The sequence below is a fragment of the Ciconia boyciana genome, unplaced genomic scaffold (genome assembly GCF_034638445.1).
Source record: "Ciconia boyciana unplaced genomic scaffold, ASM3463844v1 HiC_scaffold_40, whole genome shotgun sequence".
Classification (NCBI taxonomy): domain Eukaryota; kingdom Metazoa; phylum Chordata; class Aves; order Ciconiiformes; family Ciconiidae; genus Ciconia; species Ciconia boyciana.
In genome coordinates, this window is record NW_027328408.1 from 35,501 (window position 1) to 59,375 (window position 23,875).

General features: G+C 55.2%; 2 long non-coding RNA genes across 14 annotated transcripts; both read right to left on the minus strand.

Annotated features, from left to right (window-relative positions):
• Positions 1 to 3,600: 3,600 nt before the first annotated feature.
• LOC140645886 (uncharacterized) lies at positions 3,601 to 17,181 on the minus strand. 10 transcript variants are annotated; one of them, XR_012040070.1, is made up of 8 exons: positions 17,145 to 17,181; positions 13,180 to 13,248; positions 11,758 to 12,113; positions 9,633 to 9,961; positions 8,166 to 8,256; positions 5,474 to 5,595; positions 4,200 to 4,298; positions 3,601 to 3,823 (listed from the first exon to the last, which is right to left on the minus strand). It is a non-coding gene; the product is annotated as an uncharacterized lncRNA (long non-coding RNA). The 10 variants fall into 10 exon arrangements; XR_012040072.1 differs by having other exon boundaries at positions 3,606 to 3,823; positions 11,758 to 11,833; XR_012040074.1 differs by lacking the exons at positions 11,758 to 12,113; positions 13,180 to 13,248; positions 17,145 to 17,181 and adding exons at positions 6,834 to 7,087; positions 10,763 to 10,899 and having other exon boundaries at positions 3,603 to 3,823.
• Positions 17,178 to 23,054, minus strand: LOC140645887 (uncharacterized). 4 transcript variants are annotated; one of them, XR_012040080.1, is made up of 7 exons: positions 22,963 to 23,054; positions 21,969 to 22,170; positions 21,569 to 21,691; positions 21,027 to 21,179; positions 20,459 to 20,589; positions 17,845 to 18,091; positions 17,178 to 17,419 (listed from the first exon to the last, which is right to left on the minus strand). It is a non-coding gene; the product is annotated as an uncharacterized lncRNA (long non-coding RNA). The 4 variants fall into 4 exon arrangements; XR_012040079.1 differs by lacking the exon at positions 17,178 to 17,419 and having other exon boundaries at positions 17,549 to 18,086; XR_012040077.1 differs by lacking the exon at positions 17,178 to 17,419 and having other exon boundaries at positions 17,549 to 18,091.
• Between the last annotated feature and the right edge of the window lie 821 nt (positions 23,055 to 23,875).

The following is a 23,875-nucleotide window of genomic DNA, read 5'->3' on the forward strand; positions in this document are numbered from 1 at the left end:
TGCTCGCCCCTGTCGCCCGGTGGACAAAAGTCGGTACTGCGGGTGGGGAGCCGCGCTTGCGCAGTGGCGCATTTTAAAGTGCTCGCTGCTGTCGCTCAGGGGAACAGGGTCGGTACTGCAGATGGGGATCTGCGCATGCGCGGTGGGTCTTTTGGGCTCGCTGCTGCATCCCGGTGGACAAATGTCGGTACTGCAGCCCGGGCGCCGCGCATGCGCATTGGCGCATTTGTGTTGTGCTCGCTGCTGCCGCCCGGTGACCAAAACTCGGTACTGCAGCTGGGGAGCTGCGCATGCGCGGTGCCGCATTTTCAGGTGCTCGCCGCTGCCCCCCTGTGGACAAAACTCGGTACTGCAAGCTAGGGAGCCGCGCATGCGCGGTGGCGCCTTCGCCCGACCTCGCTGCTGCCGCCCTGCGGACAACAGTCGGTACTGCGGCTGAGGAGACGCGCATGCGCGCTGAAGCATTCGTTTTGTGCTCGCTGCTGCCGCCCGGTGACCAAAAGTCGGTACTGCAGCTGGGGAGCCGCGCATGCGCGATAGCGGTTGTTTGGGGGTTTTTTGGGGGGTTTTTTTTTTTTTTTTTTTGTGCTCGCTGCTGCCTCTGTGTGGACAGAAGTCGGTACTGCAGCTGGGGAGAGCTCGCTCTGCCTTGTTGCCATTTAAAATTTCTTCGTCTACATCCTCTTTTTATGCACTTTTAAACTCCTTTTTTTAGTCATATATATGAGTTCTTTTTCTATTTTATCACCCTATATATCTCGATTTAGATTTTTTTCATATTCTACCATCCTTTATATAATAGAGTAAACAGAGGGGTTTCTTGTCAAATCTTTTTACGTATATATAAATAAAATTTTTCAATATACATAAAAAGGAGAGATTTTTCTCTGCTTCAATGCCTCACACCCCTATTTACAGTTTTTCATTATTTAATCCCTCCCCCACCAATTCTCAGGCATTTGGGGGCTGTCAGCCCCCTTTTGGGGGGGGGTGAACTGTCCCGTGACCCCCCCCTCCCCCCACTCAACCTGCTCCTCTGCCACATCACCATCGTCCCCCCCAGTGACACTGGGGTGCCCCAATAGACATCATCACTCCCCAGCCTCCTCTTCTTCGTCACACCCAAAGACAAACAAAACAAGGAAACTGCCCCAACTGCCACCTCCTTATGTCACCGAAATCGGGAATCAAACTCCTTAACACCAATGTAGTATTAAGAAGCAGGCATTCTTTACTACGGCACCGGATGCACGGGGGATCGCTCCACCTAGCGTGCATACCGCAGGTTACATCAGCGAAACTTATATTGTCCAGTTACATACATATGCATCAAGTCTCCTGGAATGATAATGCATATTCATTCTATTTCCCGGAACTAATTATCATACTTGCGTGGTCATTACGCATGCGTCCTTGAGCTCCGAGGGGCTTCCGTGGGGGTCTCTGGTGGTCCTTGGTGGCCGTACAGGTGTGTCCTTTAGTCGACCCCTTCTTCTGGACATGCGCAATCCCACCTTGCTTATGTAACTTGCTCCCCTTCTTCATGGTGCGTGGTTCCTAACAATGATTCGGCACCCTTAGCACAAACCAATTATTCTAACCACCCTTGACTCTTTGTCAAGATGGGCTGAGGCTGTACTGGGAACGTAGCAGCATGACCGTACTACTCCTTGTCCAATTGTCTTTGGGCATAGTAGCATAGCCATAGCCATAGGTGTACAAACACAATATTAAAGCATTGTCTAACCTGCTCCTATCTCTATGTTGCTTAGTTACAAAAGAACAAACTAACAATTTTGGTTACATCTGGTTACACTTACTTTCATCAGGCCATTTACATATGTACATGCCCCACCAAAAAAGGGGAGCTCCGCTAGAAAAAATAAAGGGGGGCAGCCCCCCAGCCCCTGTCCCGCAGCCTGGCAGCCGCCCCACGCCATAGGGAGCGTGCCCGAGGACGGTGCCACATCTCTCGCTCGGCCTCTGCTCCGCCATCTTCCCCCCTCCCTTCCCGCGCTGCGGCCGACTCCCCAGGGCAACAAACGGCCCCGGTCCCTCTCGGCCCCGGGCTCTCCCCACCACCTGCGGGGCACCCACCGCACACAGAGCCAGGAGCCTCCAGCCACAGGGCTGGCCCCTGACCCTCACCATGCTTCACCACCCGCAGGGAAACCTGGCCGGGGGGATCTAGGGAGCACCACCAGACGCTTACAGCAAGACCGCTGAAAAACAAAAACCCCACATTCCCTTTCAGCACATGAAAAAAAAACAGCACAGCAGAAAGTACAGGGATTCAGTCAGAATAAGGGATAGGAGAGGAGCTGAGCTAAAGCAGGATTCTAGGGAAACGGGTCCGCTCCAGATACAGCGCACGCTTTAACAGCTACACTGACTGCAACGCTTCAAATCCCTATTGAGACCAAGCGGTAGGATTTTCAACACCTTCTTCACCTACAAGTGAACGCTCTTGCTGCTCTTGGAAAACGCCTCATCGCTTCCTTCCAGCACTGCTGCAGGGAGACAACCCGGTGAGGCTGCAGGACAAGGCCGGACCGTCATCAGAATCTACGGCACGGATCCACCACAACGGCTACGGCCCTCGCGGCTGCTGCTGCTGCTGCACGTCTTGCTCGCTCGGTCAAAGAAAGCTGAAAGGGAAGTGTAAACCTTTAGAGAGTAACATGGAAAATAAAGAACACATCTCAGTAATTCACTCTACGCTAAAAAGGTGGCCGTATGTTTATATACATCCAACAACAAGACTTACACTATAAAAGCATTTGAGTTTCCTTTTGCATTCATTTACCTTGCACAGCTGGGATACCGTTAAACCATCTCTCTCCAAAATGCACGGTTATAACGTGACTGGGGGGGGTTGTGCGCTATGTCCCTCCTAGTGACATCTGCCCAGCTGCGCTGCCCAAGAGAGACGCTACTGAAGCGCCAGGGAAACGCGCCATGGAAAGAGAGGCAGAAATAAAGCACTGCAGAGCACGCCGTCAAAATACTGGGGAAAACCCCGTAACGTTCAGTTGCCTCTCTCTTGAAACACGGAGAACAAATACCTCACTGCTGAAACACACCTCCTAAGTTGCATGCCACAGCTATTGGGCAGTTACAGTTTCAACAGTGCCAGTCGCTTTGTCAATGACACCATTTTAACTTCTGTTTAAAGTTCCAGTTTGATAGAAAAGTCAGTGAGATAAGAGATCGCCAGACGGTTTCACTGGGCACAGGGGGGCGCAGAAATCAAATCCCCAGTGCTGCAATACATCAGGCTACCAAAAGGGACCGGCAGATTTGCTAATGCTTTTGGCTGTACCGAAGCATGCAGAGGAACGCCTTTCCATCATATCTCGGCTGTTGCAACCGAGAACCAAAGACCAGCGATGCCATCAGCTTTTGGAAGACGTGCTGGGCTTGGGTCCTTGGAAGGAAATTGACTTTTCTGGGTGTTTTTAAAGAGAGTGAAAAGTCTTGCTGCTGATGACTTCTACTGGCACGTCCAGCCGCTCCGATGGGAAGTTCATCAAATGCAACTTCTTTGAATGAGAAGGACTGCCAGTCGGGAAAATCTCTTCCCAACTGAAGTCAAAAATTACACACCGTAGCTTCAGGAAAAAGGACCTTCTCGAAGCAGTAACTCACCAAAACCACATCAGGACTCACTGGCGGTACTTACAAGGCTGCTAACGCTTCTTGGGAAAGCCTGGAAAACACGCGGAAGCGACGCCCATTTGTCCCGTTTTGGCCACGTCTCTTCTTTGACCTTGACGGCTTTTCGTACGGATGCTAGGATCGCAGTAAGGCTTTTCAAGTACTCCTACAAGATATTTTAAAACCTTACTGACTGAAAAAGCAGAAAGCTTTTCCCAGGAAAACAAAGGCTCTTTCTTCTGAACACCTGAACTCTTCCCAACAGTTTCTTTCCTCTTTTAGTACAAAATTATTTTCACAGTATCATTTCATAGGAAGCGCACAGAAACAGAAGATTACGCTTTCGGGAAGAGAAAAGAAACGGAGGGAAGTCAGCTTTGCGTAGGCACGCTCCAGAACACGCCTTTTTCTATCCGTAGTATTTGTGTTGAAATACTTCACAGAAAAACTACAGAAGGAGAGTTGGCACATTCTTCACCTTAACTTTCAAGTCCCCGCTACGAGTACCTTAGGAAAAACGCAGGCACACATCGTAGACGTACCGTGGACTTGCAGACCACTACGGATCCTTTCCGTCCGTCTTGCACTTTCCTGGCAGAAGAAAGGGCGACCGCGGCGAAATGGTGGCGGCTGACATTCTGCTGAGAGAGGAAAAAAAACCCTTTAGCATAAAGCTGGGTAGGAATCTAAAGCTTCCTTTTTTGGTGAAGCTTGGTGAAGACTACAACTGAGCGGAGGAAAAAGTGTTTTGCGTCATCTTCGGTACAGTTGACGATACAGGCCGCTAGAGCTTGTGCGCTTTTTAGACAACCGTGCCTTTTTTTGACTCACGGGCAGCTTTGGTTTGCGCAGCAAAAAGCGCAGCAAGAAGACGGCACGCCCTCAGACCCAGAGCGCAACCCTCCGGATGGCCACACGCCCCTCGCTGTTTTGAGGAGGAGCCGCCGAGCATCCCTGCGAGCACAGCTGCACGCGCAACATCACTTTCACCTACGCTGATTTCAGCGGATGCAGTTTCTGAAGCTTTACACTGAAAACCGTATCTTGACACTTCGCCACAGGAGAAGCGATCCGTAACTAGAACCCCACAAAAACCTTGAAACACCACTTGCAATCCCACAGCAGCGACAGCTTCAGAACTATTTAGACCAGGAACAAGGGAGAAAAATAAAACCGCTTCATCGCACGCACGGGAAAGCGGCAGAGAAAAGGGTCAGCATTCGTAGCCCTCACAGAAAACAGGCATTCTCCTTCCCTTCCTAAAGCCCTCTCTTGGGTCTAAATACCGCAGCACTACCGTGGCAGTATCGAGAGCAGGGAACAACAGCCCCGCCGCTGGACGTTTACGTAGCGGCATACATAAACAGAGGGACACGTTTTGCCACGCACAACCCTGAACTTCCTGAAAATTCACGTTTACCAAAAAGAGCCACTTGGAGCATACTGCCCAGCAGCGTTTGGCAATAAAACTGCCATGTGGTGGACCCACGCAAATCGCTCGGTAACTTGCTATTTGCTTCCCGTTGTTTTTCTTCCTTCGGAAATTCTACTTGCGGCCAAGTTATTCACTACGGCTTCAAGCATTGACCTTCCTGGGATTACCAGCACATCTACACAGGCAAGTAACTTACCTGCTCTTCTACCGTTGTCCAAATTCCAATTACAGTCATGAAAGAGGAGTGAAAGAGAAGAAAAGGAGAGCTCAGGCAGCAAGAGAGCTCTGCAGGCTGCCGCCACTCAGCGTCGCACTCTTCTTTTTAAACCACACACACGCGCCCCCCACAAAAAACAGACCAAAAACCCCGTGACCTTGTACCTTTTTTCTTTCAGAGCTCATCCCTGTCTCAGCACGCCGTCTTGTCAAAGCGTGAAGTGCAGATGATCTGTAGCCCAATGACATTTGCGTGCGATGGATACGTGTTCAGAAGGAGTCCAGATCTGTAAGACAGGTGCCGTTTTGGTGGTTTTAATAATCATCACTCGAGTGCATTGACTGACACGTTTGGAAGGAAACTAACTGTTGTGGTTTAGCCCCAGTCGGCAATTAAGTGCCACCCAGCAGCTGGCTCACCCTCCCCCCCCCAGGGGGATGGGGGTAAAAGAAGCCAAGGAGCAAAAGTCAGAAAACTCGTGGCCTCAGATAAGAAGAGGTTAATCATTGGAACAAAACAAGAAGAAGAATGAATTATCATGAGAAGGAAAACAACAAGACAGCAAGAGAGGAACAAAACCCAGGAAAAAACAAGGGATGCAAGCCCTCACCACCCGCCGACCGATGCCCAGCCACTCCCCCAGCAGCGATCCCTATCCCCCGGCCAACTCCCCCCAGTCTCCATACTGGGCATGACGCCAGATGGCACGGAATAGCCCTTTGGCCAGCTTCCATCAACTCTTTTGGCCGTGTCCCCTCCCAGTTTCTCGTGCGCCCGGCAGAGCACGGGAAGCTCAAAACTCCTTGACCAGTGGAAGCATTTCTTAGCAACAACTAGAACATCACTGTGTTATCAACGTTATTCTCATCCTAAAATCCAAAACACAGCACTCTACCAGCTACTAGGAAGAAAATTAACTCTATCCCAGACGAAACCAGGACACTCATTCCCTTTTAAACGTAGCGTCTCCTTGGGGGAAAAAAAAGGTGTTAGAGACAGAAAAAAAAAAAAAAGACAACTCAGGGCTCCCAACCACCACCTAGCAGTGGGGAAATTAACGAAAGTGAAGACAAAGAGCAGCAACGCTGTAATCCTGATCACGGACTTCAGAGACCCTCCAAGTCTACACCTCAAGCCTAGGAATGACTAGTCCTTTTTGGAAGGACAAACTTTTTTTACATAAAACTCCTAGACTGAAGGCTCCACGGAAGAGAATGCGGATTGACCCACAGCACAGCATGCCATCAACACTCTAATGAAAAAAAAAAAATTGAATAAAAATCAAGTTGAAATGTCAGTTTCCATCACATTTCACTCATTCTATTTCTACTGGCGTCTAGGTGCTCCAAAATTAACTCTACTGACACCATAGGTTACTAACAATGTAGTTGTGCATATAAAAAGAAAAGGCTCTTGCCAACTTGCCCATAAAGTTAGTCTGAACAAACAGAAGAGAAACACTTGACCCTGAAGAAGGTAACAGGCAGCTCTTCATTTATCCGAGATGAAAGTTCATTCTTTTACCCGAAAGGAAAACCTTCGGAACTGCCAAGGGACCAATCCAGGAAGGAGGCACGCTCTGTTACCCGCAGGTCTTCATCACCTTTTCTGCACTGGCAGCAGATTTGCCTTTTCTCTGGGTTTCAGGCGGAGCATCTGCAGCGTCCCTGAACTCGCAAAGGTTTCTCCCCGCTCCCCCGGCCCCATACGCGCGATTCCCTGAGCGGCAAGCGGGACCGACCACGCGGGATTTTCTGCACGTGACGCCGAAGGTGACACTGGGAAAAGAGGAGGCAAAAAATGATCCTGTTTGTCACACCCAGCCGACGGGGAAAACACAGGGGAGGGTTCTGCCAGAGGGGCCCTGCGGGGCCAGGCCGTGCACCCCGGCAGCTCCAACCGACCGGCCCCTCTCCCCTTTGCCAGGTACCGGGGAGACACCGCTGCCTCCCGCTGCCGCCTCGCCCGCGCCCCCTCGCAGCGGGGCTGCCCCAGGAGAGCCGGGGCACCCCCACCTCGCTCCCACCCCCAGGAACGGGACCGGGAGACGCCCTCCATGCAGGGAGGGGCGCAGGGCGTGGATTTAATCCCCGAGGGAAGAGGCCAGGCTCCCCGCTGGCAGAAGGACCGCTCGCCTCCCTGCTGCTCAGAGACGCTGGCTGGGGACAGCCCTGCCTGCGCCCGGCCGCTCTGCAGCCCCGCTGGGAGCGCAGTCCGGCTGACGGATGCTCCAGCGAATAGACGCTCCGGCTCACGGCCGCCCCCGCTCAGCTAACGTTGCCTCTGGCTAACGCACGCTCCAGACAGCGGACACCCCATCTCCTTCCAGCTCCTCCTCGCTACAGCTCTGGCTAACCGAAGCTCCGGCTCCGCACCGAAGCTCCGCTGGATTTCAGCTCCTTCTCCTTACGAGCTCCAGCTATTTGCCACAGTCTGGGCTTTGGACAAGCTCGGAAAGCGGTCGCTGTCAGAACTTGAATATGACTATTAAACATCACAGCTGGACGCTGTGGAAATACCGATTCATCAGTTTGTACGATTAAGTAGTTAAGAACTATTCTCAGCAGCGTACAAAGAAGAGCTGGGCTCCAAGAGGGCGTGCGGGGTCTGAAAAGCACCCTTCCCCCCCCAGAGGCCACCTCAGACCGAGAGGCTGGCCCGGGGCACGCCGACCTCCCGAACTCTGGGCTCCGACGCGACCAGACCCCCACCCTCCAGGGAGGGTCCGTGCACCCTGCCCACCCTCTGCTTTCCCCCGCAGCCCCCAACGCCCTCCCCCCGCCCTGCGCAAACAGCCAAACTGGCTTCTGCTTTGGGCCCCCAAACCAGCTCCCATTTCTGAGCCCACAAACCCACCTGCTCAGCCTGTTCTCGAGTCCCAAAAATGCAGCACTTCACCTCTGCTCCTCAGCCCAAAAACGTACCGCTCGGTCCCCTCTGGCAGGTCCTGAAAACGCACGACTCAAGCTGTTTCTCAGCCCCAAAGTCAGCCACCTCAGCCTCTTTTCAAGCCCCGAGAACACAAGACCCGCTCTCCATTTTCAGGCCCCAAACCAGCTCACCCTCTCTGCTTTCCGACCCCTTTGCGGTCCCCATGCGTGATGCTGCGGGGTGGGGGGAGCGGAGCCACCCCACAGCCCTGCACCCCCAGGGCCACACGTGCACTTTTTGGGAGCGCTTGGGCACTGCGGAGGGCCCGGCCCCACACCTCTGTGGGGCCGCACCAGCACAGGCAGGGCATCGCTTTATTACGGCTGCTTCCGGCTCGCTTTCTCCGGCACTGGTTGGGGGTGCCGGGCCCGCACCCCAAACCCCCGCAGCCCCAAGCACCCCTGCGGGGAGCCGGGCCCAGCCGCCTCCAGGAACCCCCGCCCGCCGCAGCCGCGGCCCTTCCCCGCCACTCCGGCCACCGGCACCCGCCCGGCCCGGAAACAGGCCCCCGGGCCGCCGCTGCCCCACCTGCGCCGGGAGCGGCAGAGGCTGCCCAGCTCCACAAGCAGAACCTGAGAGCCAGATGGGGCTGCCCCTACTCCCCCCGGCTCGCACACGGGTTCGGCCCCAAAACCCCCCGACGAACCCCAGGAGAGCGCTCGGCCCGGGGCTGCTTTTTCCCCCGCCAGTCCCAAGAGAACAGAGCCTGCACCCGCCCCTATTTCATACAGGGATGGGGAGCAGGACAGAGGACTGGAAAGAGAAAAGGAAGACAAGGGAGAAGACTGAGGTGCCGCCAGAGAATAAAAGGCCGAAAGAAAAGGTCAGAGACGTAGAGGAAATCAAACACAACAGGGACGAGAAGCCCTGCAGAGAGATGGAGCAAGAAAAGGCAGGGTCAGCGAGCAGGACAGAGGGGTAGAGAGGTGGCGGGGAAAGGAGAGGAAGAAGAACAGAGGAACGTGACGGCGACAGGGCGCAGGACATACAGACAGAGAGAGAAAAACCACAGGGAACAGGACAAAGGGACTGGGAAAGCAAGAAAGGGTCAGATTTGTACAAAGAGACCAAGAAGGAAAAAGGAAAAAAAAGCAAGCCATGGGCTAGAGGACAGAGGCAGAGGAAAAAAGGGCCAGGGAGCAGGACAGAGAAGGAGAGAAAGGAAAAAGCGGAGACAGGGAAGAGGGTCAGGGAGAGGAAGCAAAGGGCAGGGAGCAGGAGAGAGGTGGAGAAAGAAGCGCTGGGGCAGAAGGATAGAAAGAGAAAAAAGACAGACAGGAAGAAGGATGGCGGACGATAGAGAGAGACCGGAAAAAGAAGGACGAGGAGCAGGACACAGATTGTCAGACAGGGACAGGGAGCAAGACCACGCGCTGGCTGACGCATACAGACCCTGCGGTGCACGCTGGCGGCCTGGCCTGCCGCGGACTACGAGGAGGGATCCTTCCTCACCCGGAGAGGCAGGCTCTCTCTTGCCTGCAGCGGGAGGCAGCCGCCAGACGGCCTTCCATTTCTTCTTCTTTACCCTTCTCTGGCTTCTTTCTCCAGCTTCAGCCGCGGCAGCTCCTGTCCACAGCCAGCAAGCGCTCCGCCCGTCCCTTTTCGCCCCCACGCCGCGAGGAGAGCCAGGCCAGGCACAGACAATCCACGCAAGCCTGAGGCGGGTGCCGTCACCGGCAGCCCCAGGGGAGGAAGGGACGACCGTGTCCTCAGCGCAGCCTCTGGGAGAGGGAAAGAAGAAGCAGCCGCCGTTATTACCGCAGATCGCCCCCGGCTGAAGCCTCTCCTTCCGCAGGGGCTTCTCGAGACGCGCGGAAGGCCAGCTTGCCACCGGCACGACGGGGCTTGGGAGCGACCTGGGGCTACGGGACAGGCTTCAGGGGAGGGGCTGGAGCTGGGGGCAGCTGCGCGTGGGGGGGCAAGCGGGGCCGGGGAGGCTCAGGGGAGCTCTGGAAGCGGGGAGCCGCCCGGCGTCTGCGCCTGGGGGTGTCCGCCTTCTTCCCCTCTCCCCTTCTCTCAGCTCTCGGGCAACTCCCTGGGGCTGCCCTGACCCAGCTCGCCTCCGGCACACCGGCAGCCTGCCGCAGCGGGCACTTTCAGGCTTCCCGTCCCGCAGCCAGCGGGCAGAACACACCCCCGCGCCCGCCAAACGGGCTCGCTCGCCTTACCGCTGCCCCAGGACGCCCGCCGCCGCCGAGACCCGCGCCCAGCGCGCCGCCATGCCGCTCCCGGGCACCGCGCATGCGCCGGCCGCCGACGGCGCGCCGGAGGGGCCAGGGCTGGCGCCCGAACGCCGGGCGGCAGCACCGCGCTGCGGCCGTGCCGCCGCGGCAGCAGCGGAGGCGGCAGCGCCGCTGCGCCCTTGTGCGGTGTCGGCGCTGCAGTACCGCGCCGCGGCACCGGCAGCAGCGAGCACCCGGCGGGCGGCGCGGACCCAGGGGCGGCACCGGCGCTGCAGTTCCGCGCCGAGCGCCCGCCCGCAGGGCGGACGCGGGGGGGGGGCAGCGGCGGCGTTTCCTTACCGGGAGGCAGCAACGAGCGCGGCGGCGACGCTTCGCAGGCACCGCGGCACCGCCTTGCCGTTACCGGCGGACGGCAGCCGCGGTGAGCACGGCGGCACCCCACCGCACATGCGCGGTGCCGGACCTGCAGTACCGCGTTTCCTCCGCCAGAGGGGAGCAGTGAGCGCGGGCACCGCCGCGCGCCCGCCCGCGCGCCCGCCCGCCCCCCCGCGCGCGCGCGCCACGTGCCCGAGGCCGTTCCCCGCCGGCAGACGGCTGCCGGCCCCGGCAGGTACCCGGAGGCCAGCATGGGGCGCGGACGCACCCCGGCGTGCTGCACACGCCAGCGGGGCTGTCTGGAACCTCCCTGCCGAAAGACTACATCTCCCGGCATGCCCTGCGAACAACGTGCCTGACCACAAGCTGGCTACCCCAGGACTACAGCTCCCAGCATGCTGCGGGCTGCTGCCTTCTGTGCCATTTAACCCTATGGGGACACCGGCCCCTACGCCCTCCTCCCCTCACCAGCACCCGCGGGACCCCGCCGCGCCTGCGGAGGCCGGCTCGCAGGGCCGGGATTCCCAGCACCACCACCGGCTCCGCTTCGGGTCCGATGCTTCCCCACCTGCCCCGCACCCCTCCGCACGACCTGGAAACCCCACACACACAGACACGCACCCGGGGACGGGGACGGGCTTTGTGTCGGGACCACCCTTTTGCAGGGCCCCGACCCAGCAGCTTCCCCAGCACTACCCCTACCCCCCCGGTGAGCCCCAGCGCTCAGGCAGCCCCGCGTGTCCCTGTGCGGCCTCCCCCCTGTCCCGGGGCATCAGCTTTCCCCCATCCCCTCGGCTTCCGGGCCACCCGCGACCCCGGCGCCGCACCCTCCGCTCCTTGGCCCTAGTGCGGGTCTTCCTGGACCCGGTCGCTGTTGCCCCAGCCCCACCTCCCCCTTTGTGTCACCTTCCCCGGGATGTTCCCGGTCGCAGGGACCGCCCCCCCCCGGCCCCATTCACCTGTTCTGTGCTTGCAGCCTCAGTCCCGGTCCCAGCATGTATTGCTCAGCACTGGCGTTGTTGTCCTGGACCTACCCTCATGGGGTGATGTGAACACCACACTCATGGCAGTAGCCCAGCTCAGCAGCCCCCGGCCCACAGCTGCAGCCCGTGGGGACACGGGCACCATAGCCATCAGCCCTGCTGGCCACTCCAGAGGCTGGTCAGCCCCAGGCCCTGGGCCCAGAGCTGCATCCCACCGAGAACACAGGCTATTGCCCTCGGCCCCACTGGGGACACCTGTGGTTGCTGGGACAGCAGAGGGGTGCCCCAGCTCCTGAGGGCAGCTTGCCAAAAGCCAAAGGGAGAGTCCTGGGCTGCACAGGAAGAGAAAAGGGGACGAGAACAAAGGGAGAGCCCTGGAGTGCAATGCTGGGGTGGGAGGAAGCCATCAGCAGGTGACAAGGAAAACATAGGACTCTGGGGGCACAGGAAGGTGGGGGGAGGGGCCTGGGCCCCACAGAGAGGAAAACAGCTGACCCTAGAGCACACCAAAAAAGCACTGGCAAAACTCTGGGATGGGAGGAAAGCTAAACAGGAAGCATTGCGGCACGCTGTATGACAAACACAGGGCCTTGGGACACACAGGACTCGGGGCAGCCTAAAATATGGATTCAGGAGTTCAGAGGGCTCCAGGGCACGGCCGAATACAAACTGGTGCACACCAAAGGGCTGCGCAGCACGCCACGGGGCTCAGTGTCGCTGTTTGCTTAGGGACATGGGGTAGTGGTGGTCTTGGCAGTGTCAGGCTTACGGTTGGACTCGATGATCTTAAAGGTCTTTTCCAACCTATACGATTCTGTGATTCTGTGATGGGAAGCGGCCTGCAGCCACCACCAGACCCTATGGAAACTCCCTCTCTCAGCACCGTTTGTGCTGGCCCCAGACCTTCGCCCGTACCTTGGGTACCGTAGGGGGTTGCCCCCTCAGCGACCTCGTTGGGAATGAAGAGCTCACAACCCGTATTCCTTCAGATCCTCCTCTCTGTCCCCTCTGTCCACGCTTGCCCCAGACCAAACAGCCCGGACCAGCCCTTGCCGTGCTCCGGCCTCACTCGCCCCTCACCTGCCCAACACACAGGGCTCTCCCCCCACTAACCGGCACCGCCTCAGCCGAGGGACCCCGTGCCCAAAGCCTGCTTCCAGGCGGGCTTGCGCGCCTGCCTCCCCGCAGCTCCAGCGTGTCTGCGTCTGCAAGAGCAAGGGCGCGTGCACGGGCCCAGAAGGAGGAGCAATCTTGGCTTCCCTAACCGTATTTTACTACTGTTTGTGCGCTATTCCCACCCAGACCTTCGTATGCGCATACCTAACCCAAAAATCTCTTCGCCCTTAGCACCTTCAGTCACTCGCAGCGCTGAGGTTCTTCCCCTCTCTCAAAACTTACTTGCTCTTTCCTGTCTCCTTGTCGCACCTCCTCGGCCCTTTCTGTACATTCTTCCTTCAAACAACACGCCTGAAATCAACAAAATGGGTCAAGCAGCCGTCTTCAAGTCGATGCCTCCGATAGGATTATCCTACAAACCAATCCAACTCCTAAGGTCATTGGACAATTCTAGTTTTAGAGCATTTTTCCAAAGCTTTTAAGTGCGGTTCCCTGCTAGGTTATGTGATAAAAAGCTTGTCTCCATAAACCCCAAGTCACACAGAGGCGCTGTGCCAGGTAAGGCACCCCAGCGACCCAGCCAGAGAAACGGATTCCCTGCCCTGGCTCCTCCCAGAGCTGTCCCGGCAGAGCCGCCAGCCCCACGGTACGGGGTGACACTCGTCACGACGAGTAGACGGGAGCGGCTTTCCGGATCACCATACAGACTGAGAAAGGTTGCCGACTAAGGCTGTGGGACGCACGTGGGGACCGCACAGGATGTACTATGGTCTGTTTACTGGAGGAACCAAAGGTGGGGAAGGGGAGGTAGCAGAGGAGTTTGGGGAGGAACAAGCATCGGAAAAGAGAGGGACAAGGGGATAAAAAGGGCTGGTGGCACGCAAATAGGTTGCTGGTCAGTAGGATTGTCTGGCCATGCCCTGTGCCTGATCAGCAGAGTCTCCTGTCTTCTCATTAACTCCATCCCTAGGTATTTTTGTGAGGGAAAGGTTCTCTGGTTTCGTGTGCGTGCGTGTGTGAGGGCCGAGGCCGAGCGGCCGAGGTGCAGGGCCGAGCTGTGGGGCCTAGGCTGAGTCGTGGGACCTAGGCCGAGCGGCGGCCTCGTCCCTGGAGCTCGGCAGGCATCCTAGATGGCATAGAAAAGAACAAGAACACTCTTTTTTGGGAACAGAGATCTTAGGAGAGGTGCGATGGCAACAAAGCGAGTCCAAAGGGGGCTTACGGAGCTAAAAGCACGCTGCTCGGGAGGCATCGTGACAGTAGCAGAGGGCTTCTGAGAGGGACAGACACAAGAAGGCTCGAGGGCGTGGTGAAGAAGTCCAGAGGGGATTTGAACAGACTACGGATGTCCTCAGGGGACCAGGGACTGAACAGAGGTGTCCTAGCTAGCAGAGAGGACAACATGAGTGCTCTGGAGATGAAAGATGTCATCGGGAATGGTTCTCGGGAGCAAGAAGGGTGCAAATTGTGCTACAGAGCCACAGAGGGCTGCGGGGCACGAGGACGGCCTCAGGAGGCACGGTGACGGCACAAGGCGGCTGCTGAGAGAGAGAGAGAGAGAGAGAGACAGACAGAGACAGACAGACAGACAGAAGGCAGCTCTGGCAGGCAATGCAAAACTCAAGAGGGTGTCCCAGCGATGTCCTCAGGGGATGAGCGACCGAACGGAGACGTCCTAGACAGCAGTGAATAAGGTAAGGGAGCTGTGGGGCACAACGACAGCCTGAGGAGGGGTTCTGTCCGAATAAGAGAGAGACACAAAGAGGGCTGCAGAGCTGGAAGGGTGCCGTGGGGCACGAGGACAGTCTCGGGCGGCGTCATGACAGGAACGAGGGGGCTCCGGGGGTCGGGGGAAACGTGGACAAAGAGACAAACAAAGGATTGCTGACACAATGAGGTCCTCGGGAGGGGATCTGAACGGAGTAGAGATGTCCTCAGGGGACCGGGGACCGAACAGAGGCATCCCACATGGCGGAGGGAAGGCAAGAGTGCTCTGAGGGAAAACGGAAGCCTGAGGAAGCGTTGTCTCTGAAGAAGAAAGATACAAAGCCCGCTGCAGAACTAAAGGATGGCCATGGACCACAAGGGCGCTGGCAGGAAGCGTCGCGACAGAAACAGAGGGGTGCCGAGATGGCCAGAGAGACAGAAGGCGGCTTGAGGGCACAAAGGCACTGGGGAGGGGATCTGAACAGAGTACGGAGGTGACGAGGGAGACGCCGACCCACTGGAGGCAAGCGAGATGGAGGAGAGGACAAAGAGACTGCTCTGAGGAAGAGGGAGGAGATGTTCTTACAAAGCCAGAGGGGTACAAGTTACGCTTCAGAAATAACAGCATGCCGAGGAGACCCTCTAACGCCTCAGGATGAACGGAGAGAAGAGAAAAAAAAAATAAAAGACAGAAAGAAAATTTAAGCAGCAACAGGGTATGTGACAAGACAGAGAGAACTAAAAACACAGGGACAGACAGCTCGATAAAAGTCAATACAGAAAGAACACTGAAAAAGCAAAAGGGTACAAGGCAGAGGAGAAAAAATTTAAAAATAGGGAGAGCAAACTAGATAAAAGCAGGCATAGAGAAAAACTGAAAAACAAAGGCCTTCAAGGAAGAAAACAATAAAATAGAGGGACAGCAAACTAAATAAACAAAGACACAGAAACAACATTTAAAAAGCGACAGGGTGTCGTGGTTTAGCCCCAGCCGGCAGCTAAGCACCACGCAACCGCTCGCTCACTCCCCCCCCGGTGGGATGGGGGAGAGAATTGGAAGAGCACAAGAAAACTGGTGGGTTGAGATAAGAACAGTTTAATAATCGGAACAAAATAGTAGGAATAATAATAATGAATTGTAATGAGGAGGAAAACCACAAGAGAGAGCGAGAGGAACAAAACCCAAGGGAGGGAAAACAAAAACGATACAACCGCTCACCACCCGCCGACCGACGCCCAGCCAGTCCCCGAGCAGCGACCGCTACCCCCCGGCCAACTCCCCCCAGTTTCTATACCGGGCACGACATCCTATGGTACGGAATAGCCCTTTGGTCAGTTTGGATCCACTGTCCTGGCTGTGCCCCCTCCCATTTCTTGTGCACCTGCCAGAGCATGGGAAGCTGAAAAAGTCCTTGACTGGTGTAAACACCGCTTAGCAACAGCCAAAACATCAGCGTGTTATCAATCTTATTCTCATCCTAAAATCCAAAACACAGCACTATAGCAGCTACCTGGAAGAAAATTAACTCTATCCCAGCCAAAACCAGGACACAGGCTATGGCACAGGCTAGCATGAAAGAGAAAATAAAGACAGTGAACTGGATACAAGGAGATAGAGAAAAAAATTCAAAAGCAACGTGACACAGGAAAGCCTGGAAATAATAAAAAATAGGGTTAGACATCTGGGTAAAAGTAGGCAGAAAAAAATTTTACAGGTCACAATATACAGCACAGATAGGGAAAAAATAAACAAGAGACAGAAAAAATACATACAAGTGAACATAGAAACAAAAATTCAAAAGCTTTTTCAATTCAAAAGACATTAAGAGAGGAAAAAAAAATAGCAAAAAACCCAAGTAGATGGAGACATAAAAAGAAAAATTTAAAGGCAACTGGGCACAGCACAGACTAGAACAAATTAAAAAATGAGGACAGCAAACCGGATGAAGATAGACGAGGAAAGACAATTTAAAAGCAACGGGGTACAGGACAGACAGGAAACAATTAAACAGGGAGAGACATCTTGACTAAAGTAGACACAGAATGAAAATTTTAAAAGCAACAGGATACAGGAAAAAATTAAAAAAAAAAAAAAAAAAAGAGAGACAGAAAACAAGATAAGAGTACACCTAGAAACAAAATTTCAAAAAGAGAAGAATTATGAGAGTAAAAAAATGAAAAATAGGGACAGTTTACTAGGAAAAAGTAGACGGGGTGCAGAGCAGAGGGAGCCACTGAAAAGAGAGACAGGTCACTGCGCAGAGGGAGGCCTAGAAATGCCATTTTCCCCAGCAATGCGGAAGAAGGCAGTGCGGGAAGAGTGAAATAAGAGCAGGTGGGGAGCTGGAAAGGGAGAGGCATAGAAAGGAAACATAGAAGGCGACGGTGTGGAGGGCAGCGCTAGCAGAAGGGCAAAAAGCTTTGGGGAGCCAAACAGCCTGAAAGGGAGACAGAGGCAGGTACAGGCAAGGAGGCAGGCAGAGGTCTGGAGAAGCACGGCAGAGAGGGGCCCGGACACACGCGAGGGATGCGCGACTCACCGCAGCTCCTGCCACCGCCGGGAGACCTTCAGCGCCCGGGGCTTCTCTCTCGGCCCCTGCCCCTTCCTCCTCCACAGTGCCGGCTGCCTCGCCCGCCCAGGTGCCCCGATGCTCCTCTCCCAAGAGGCTTCCCAGAGACACGGCGGCTCACGTGTGCGGCCCATGGGGGCACCGAGCTCCCGGCACCACGTGCCGGTGGTGCGCTCTGCCGGGGACGGCTGGGAGGGATCCTTCCCGGCTGCGGGGACCGGCTGCTCCTTGCTGGAGGCAGCTGCCTGGGGAAGCCCCTTCCTTTCACTCCTCAGCCAGCTCCCGCAGGCAGGCATGCCTAGGCAGGCCCCTCGCCACGTAGAGCCCCTCGGCACAGCAGGACCAGCCCCTCCTCAGCCCTTTTAAACCCTTAGCCCAGCCCCGGCCCTTTTTAAACCCTGGGCCCAGCCCCATCCTCACCTCATGGGTCCCACCTGTGCTGCCCCGGGCCACAGCTGGAGCCCATCGGGAACAGGGGGCCCATTACCCCAACCCTCACAAGCCAGACACAGCCAGCAACCTGGCACCGGCACGGGCAGACACCACCACCAAGCTGGCACCGCTGTGGGCAGATGCTGCCTCCAAGCTGGCGCCGGCCTGGCAGACTTTATTTTACGGCCCAAAGCCAAGGTTGGCCTCTAAACAAGAAAACATGTGAAAGCACCCTTACAGGATGCCGGTCCGGTGGTGTCCATGATAGCTCTCACAGCCTCCCACGTAATAGACAGCTCCCCTGTCCGGGACCATGTTTGGCATGTCCCAGGCCCTCCGCGCACCCATGCTGAAAATCAAACAGAACAATTAAGGACTCTGCTTCATCGCCTCAGCCTCCCAAAGAAGCTTCCTTCCTCTGCTGACGGTCGACGCGGATATCCTCGTGCTGTTCCTTGAACGCGGGCTGGCCTTGGGTGCCTGTGCTGCCAAAGGAAGAGAAAATGATCATGCTCTTGTAACGTGCTCCATCATCCTCTTGTTCTTCAAGAAATCAAAAGAAAGCTACCATCCCCATTGCTACATGACAGAAGTTTGTGCAGGAGACGGCTGAGCCCATCCCCAGAAATGGAAAACTCTGCTATGACCCTGCTTTGCCTTTTGGCGACAGCGCCCGCCATCGGTGTGCCCCAAACAGGCGAGGTCCCGTTCAGGCTGGCATCCGCCACAAACAGGGAACGTCCCCTGCGGCCTGGCGTCCGCCACAAACAGGCGACGTCCCATTCGGGCTGGCGTCCGGCACAAACAGGCGACGTCCCCTGCGGGCTGGCGTCCGGCACAAACAGGCGACGTCCCCTGCGGGCTGAACAGAGTCAACTGAACAGAGTCTTCAGAAGAACTTAGTTGTGCATTCAGTTTACAAGTAAATCCCACCCAAGCAATGCTAGGGGGCATGCTGGCATAGAAAGGAATTCATGAGTTCATTTAGTATTTCCAGTGGAACATTCCATAGCTTGTAAAAACAGCCTTAAAGTCTTTTTCCCTGTTGCACCAACAACGCTTATTTTAGTTCTGCTTAAGGGGTCCCCTACAACTACTTACTACAGCATGTGTGGCTCCACTATCAATTAAAAAATCTAGTCTTTCATTCCCCAGCTTGACTGGAACCAGAGGATCGTCTGGGGAAACTTTCATAGACTCCTCCGGCCCCCTTCAGTCCAACCCAATCTCCGTCATGACTCCAACCCCTTCTTCTGTCTCTCTTTCCCGAGATGACTCAGACGGGGCGGACAATCTTTTTTCCAACGGCCCTCTCGCTTACGATTTGCACGCCGATTCATTCCCAGGGGAATGTCATAACCATTTCTACTATTATTGCTACGGCCCCTTCCTCGCCCACAAAATTCACCTCGTGTATTTTCTCTCCCTTTTTCTCGGTCTTCTGTCAAGGCAGCCAACAAAGAAGCTTGCGGCGTTACTCGTCCCCGCTTCTCCTTCTCTCCTGTTTCCTCCCCACTATTACGTACCTTATACGCGACTGACAAGAACCGCGAGATTGTCATGCCATCCTCGCCCTCTACCTTTTGTCATCTCTTTCTTATATCTGCTGCCGCTTGACCAATAAACGGCGTGTTCAATAACTTTGAATTGCTATCATCTTCCGGATCGAGATCTGATTAGATAAATTCTTAGGCTTTTGCACTCCATGTTGAATCCCGTACCCAATTAACTTTGGATATTCCTTTACCCTCTGTAATCCCTCACACTTGTGTTTGGATCCCACTCCGGATCCTCCTTTGGGAGGTACGTAATGGTATTAGGCACCCCCCCACGCACACACACATTGTTGGACCAGTCCCTCTCTAGCCTTCTCTAAAATTCTTCTCCTCTCCTCAGGGGGAAACAAATATTCTAGGAGAGCCTGTACATCTCCCCAGTTAGGATTATGAGTCGTGATTAACAGTACTATACATTCCCTCTGGATCGTTTCGATAGGATCTGACTGCCCGTTGCCAGTTTAATAAAGCAGAAGCGGTAAAAGGTACGTGTACGGATACCGCTCTTCCTTCAGGCCCTAGAGCCTGGCTGAGGGGAGCTTGAACTATCGGTTTCTGTCCCCTTGTTCTTTTAGAGACAGCACTCACAACTCCATTATCGCTTGAGCTATCAGATTCTGGCTGTTTTGGAGGAGCTACCAACAGCTGAATATCGTCTTCCGAATTTTCCCATTCAATACAACGAGGTTTTCCCTTTTTCTCTTTTAACGCATATATTCCAACCTGATGTTTAGAATCCACTAAACCACCTTTCTTCCTAATATCCCAATCGCGTCTTAACGGAAAAACCATATCCACGTAAGGCATTCCATCCCATTTTTCCGTTCTCCGACAAAACAACATTCCTTCCGATAGAGCGTTATATCTCAAGGATCCATTCTCAGGCCATTTTTCACCGTCTTCCAATCGAGATCGTGGCCACCGTTGATTACAATATCGTTTTAGCCCATTCTTAGTGGTGGGATCTCCCCCAAATTTATTGCAATGCTTCAGGATGCATCCTAGAGGAGAGCAAAGGGGTGCCTCCTGGGAAGCAGCAGCGCCCACATCGGTACCGAAAAACCCAGCATTTCTACACAAACCGGAACGAGGGACGTCTCCCTCTGTTGAACAGGACGGCGTGTAGAAACAAACAGAACTACGCTACTGCCACCTATCTTTCCTGGTGCGTCTTATGCAGAGCCCAGAACAGAACAGAGGGTGCCTGCTTCCCGAGAGATCTTGCCCCTACTCCCCCTTTTCTCCTATCCCGCAAAAATACCTCTTTTCGCTAGCATTGCACCGTTGTGTCGCCACCGCCCGACTGCAGGAGAGGAGCTGAAGGAGTCCCCGGTCGACAGGTCGGTGCGCGCCGGAGTCCGCTCAGGCCTCTTCTCCCCGTCGGACGCGGCAAGACGAACCGGGCGAGGCTGTCGGCTCGGTCCCATCTGGGGTGCCAAAACCGTTATCCCACAAGCGTGAGGTCGCTTGCCCGGTGTGCGAGATGCCAATATACACACAGGGCAGAGGTATGTTTATTTCATGTCTGCGCAGAGATGGGTGCTAGGCGGTAGCTCCGCAAAGCTAGCACAGAGTTCGGTCATACAAGTACAGTATTGATACGGTCTAGCTATGCATATGCATAAGTAATCACACAAAGCAGTTTTCTATCGGTCTACATTTCTCTTATGTCAACTTAAAGCTACAGCGCTACTTTAACGTGCTGCGCACACTGAGCGGTGAGGGCTCTCTGCTTGGGCCGGGGTCTCCAGCTCGAGGGGTGTGACTTTTAGGATGATAACGAGGATAGTTTGCGGGAGGGTGCTTCTTATCACGCTCCTACTAGTTGTTTCGGATGGTTCCCAAACCATTTTAATTAGCTTACCTATTTCTTCAGGATGTGCTTCTCTCCCAAGGACAGTAATTCTCGTTTAGACGTTCCGCTTTCCAGCCTGCATCCTCCTTATCGGCTTTACCTAAGCCCTGGCCTTCCACCAGCTCCCGGTAGACGACACCGTTAGACTACAACACGACCGTTCTTTGACGCCCGTCAGTGGGATCGGAATTAGGAACAGAAAGAACAGGACAAGCTAAACACCCACACGAGCCTCACATCCCTCAGAAATGACTAAAAAACCCCAAACGACCCCCATTTTAGATTGCATTGCCTTAGGGACCGCCTCCTTCAAGTGCCCGGGCGGAGCGGTGGAATCAGTCACAGAATTCACTTGCCTGCCAGGAGACAGCCCTTGTCCTCGCAAGGCAAATTTTTCAAAACAGCGTGCTATTTTCCCATTTTATCAACTACAGCGGGCTTGCCCTACCAGCACGACTTGAGGACGTTTTCCTGTGGGTTCATTTGACACTCCATTAAGATTTTAGCAGGCGCAAGCGACCAAGCGCGAGATAGAAAGTAAGCCAAGATACCGGCTGCCGTACAAAATTTCTTCAAGATTGCGCCTGCGGGAATCGCACAAAGCCCACGACGACTGAACAGGTATGTCGGAGGCCCCCCGGCAAACAGCGCCGACGTTTCGTGAAGCTCTTTTCCTGTCAAGAAAAGGGCCTTTTAGATGGTATCTCTGTTGGAATTCAGGCTGCTTCCTACTCATTCTGGCAAGTTCGCTTTCACAGCAACCCTGAGATCTTCAACCACCAAGCAACATTTGTAATTCTTGCTCTCTGCCTATGGGGAATTTCAGCGAATCAGAACACTACTTCAAGCAAAATTCCGGGTCTGTTTCACGCAAATCAAATATCTAAGCCGTGGACAGGTGTCTGTAGAAAGACGACGACTTTAAAAGATAAAGGGAAGTAGAGTACTCACTTTTCTGAAACGTCTTCCAGTCGTTCCATCGATTTAGCAGCCCGACCCAGCCGTCGAAATTCCGGAGCAACAGAGAGAGCGGTCGCACGTCCACGCCGTTCTCCCCTAGCCACAGAGCCTTCCGCTTTGCCCATTCCTGCCGACAGCCAGAGCATCGGCGCCGTAGCACCTTCGGAATAACGCACCTCCCACAGCTACGCACCTTTACAAAAGAACCGAGCAGCGTGTAAACAAACATTGCAACGGTTGCGGTAAGGGCTCAAACAGGGATGCCGATGTTATCACTCTGAGATTCAACAGCCACTAAAAATGTCATTTTTCTCCAGTATTACAGGAGTTCATTGGCTAGCGTCAAAAAAAATTTTGTTGAAAATTCATTGTTTGAAGCATGACTTCCAAATGCAAACTTTAAGCAATTCTCGTGAGTCTTTAACTGAGCGGCATTCAGGATCTGACTAAAACAATGGCGGAACGGAGGGCTAGAAGCCCAAAACTAACTCACCATCCTGGCAACTATGGGAGACTTTTGGTGACTGTGGGGGAACTGAGCTTGGGAAGCTTTGCCCAGTCTGGCAATAGAAAGCTAAGGCCCTGCAAACACGGTACGTTTAACCAAAAAAAAAAGGGGGGGGGATATGTTGTTTTGTAGTTCCTCTGCTTTCTACACAGAACCAAAGCAGTTTTAGTTCAGTAACGAATGTTCACACTTCCACACGGCACTCTTACAAACATCGGTCACTGCTAATAAGCAACGGATGTAGTGGGTACAGAGAAACCTCCTGTCCAGCAAATGCTTTAAGCTTTTCTACGTTCAAGACTTTACTTCCCAGGTGCTTGCAAAGACCCTTACTCTGCCCTGCCCCACCCAACCCGTTCTATTTGGAACGATTGCTGAAAAACACGACCATTCCACAGCAAGTAAGCAACTGACATCCCGAGCCAGAGCTTTCCCTTACAGGACAATGCCAAAGCCAAGCCCAGAATTTTTACTTGCCGATGACCGGCAGCGTGCGAGAGCAGAGCCGGACGCGAGGACCTCCCTCCGGGATGGCAGATCCGCTGGTGCGCGCACACGCATGCGCGGTGCCGAGCTGCAGTTCCGGCTTCCGACCCTCCCGACGACCAAACGTCAGTACCTCAGGGGGGGAGCCGCGCATGCGCGGTGGCGCAATTTGTTGGTGCTCGCTGCTGCCGCTCAGTGGACCAATGTCGGTACTGCAGCTGGGGAGCCGCGCATGCGCGGTGGCGCAATTTTGTTGGTGCTCGCTGCTGCCGCCGGGTGGACAAAGGTCGGTACTGCAGCTGGGGAGCCGCGCATGCGCAGTGGAGGACTTTCGAGTGCTCGCTGCTGCCTCCGTGTGGGCAAAGGGCGGTACTGCAGCTGGGGAGCCGCGCATGCGCGGTGGTGCATTGTCCCGAGCTCGCCGCTGCCACCGTGTGAACAAAAGTCGGTACTGCAGCTGGGGAGCCGCGCACGCGCAGTGGTGCAATTTTTTTCGTGCTCGCTGCTGCCGCCGTGTGGACAAAATGCAGTAGTGCAGCTGTGCAGCCGCGCATGCGCCGTGGCGCATTTTCCCCCAGCTCGCTGCTGCCGCCCGCTGGACAAAAGTCGGTACTGCAGCCAGGGAGTCGCGCATGCGCGCTGGTGCAATTTTTTTTCCGTGCTCGCTGCTGCTGCCATGTGGACAGAGATCGGTACTGCAGGTGGGGTGCCGCGCATGCGCAGCGGCGGACTTTCGAGTGCTCGCTGCTGCCGCCCGGTGGACCAGGGTCGGTACTGCAGCTGGGGAGCCGCGCATGCGCGGTGGTGCATTTTCCCGAGCTCGCTGCTGCCGCCGTGTGGACAAAAGACCGCACTGCAGCTAGGGAGTTGCGCATGCGCGGTAGCGCATTTTTCCCGAGCTCGC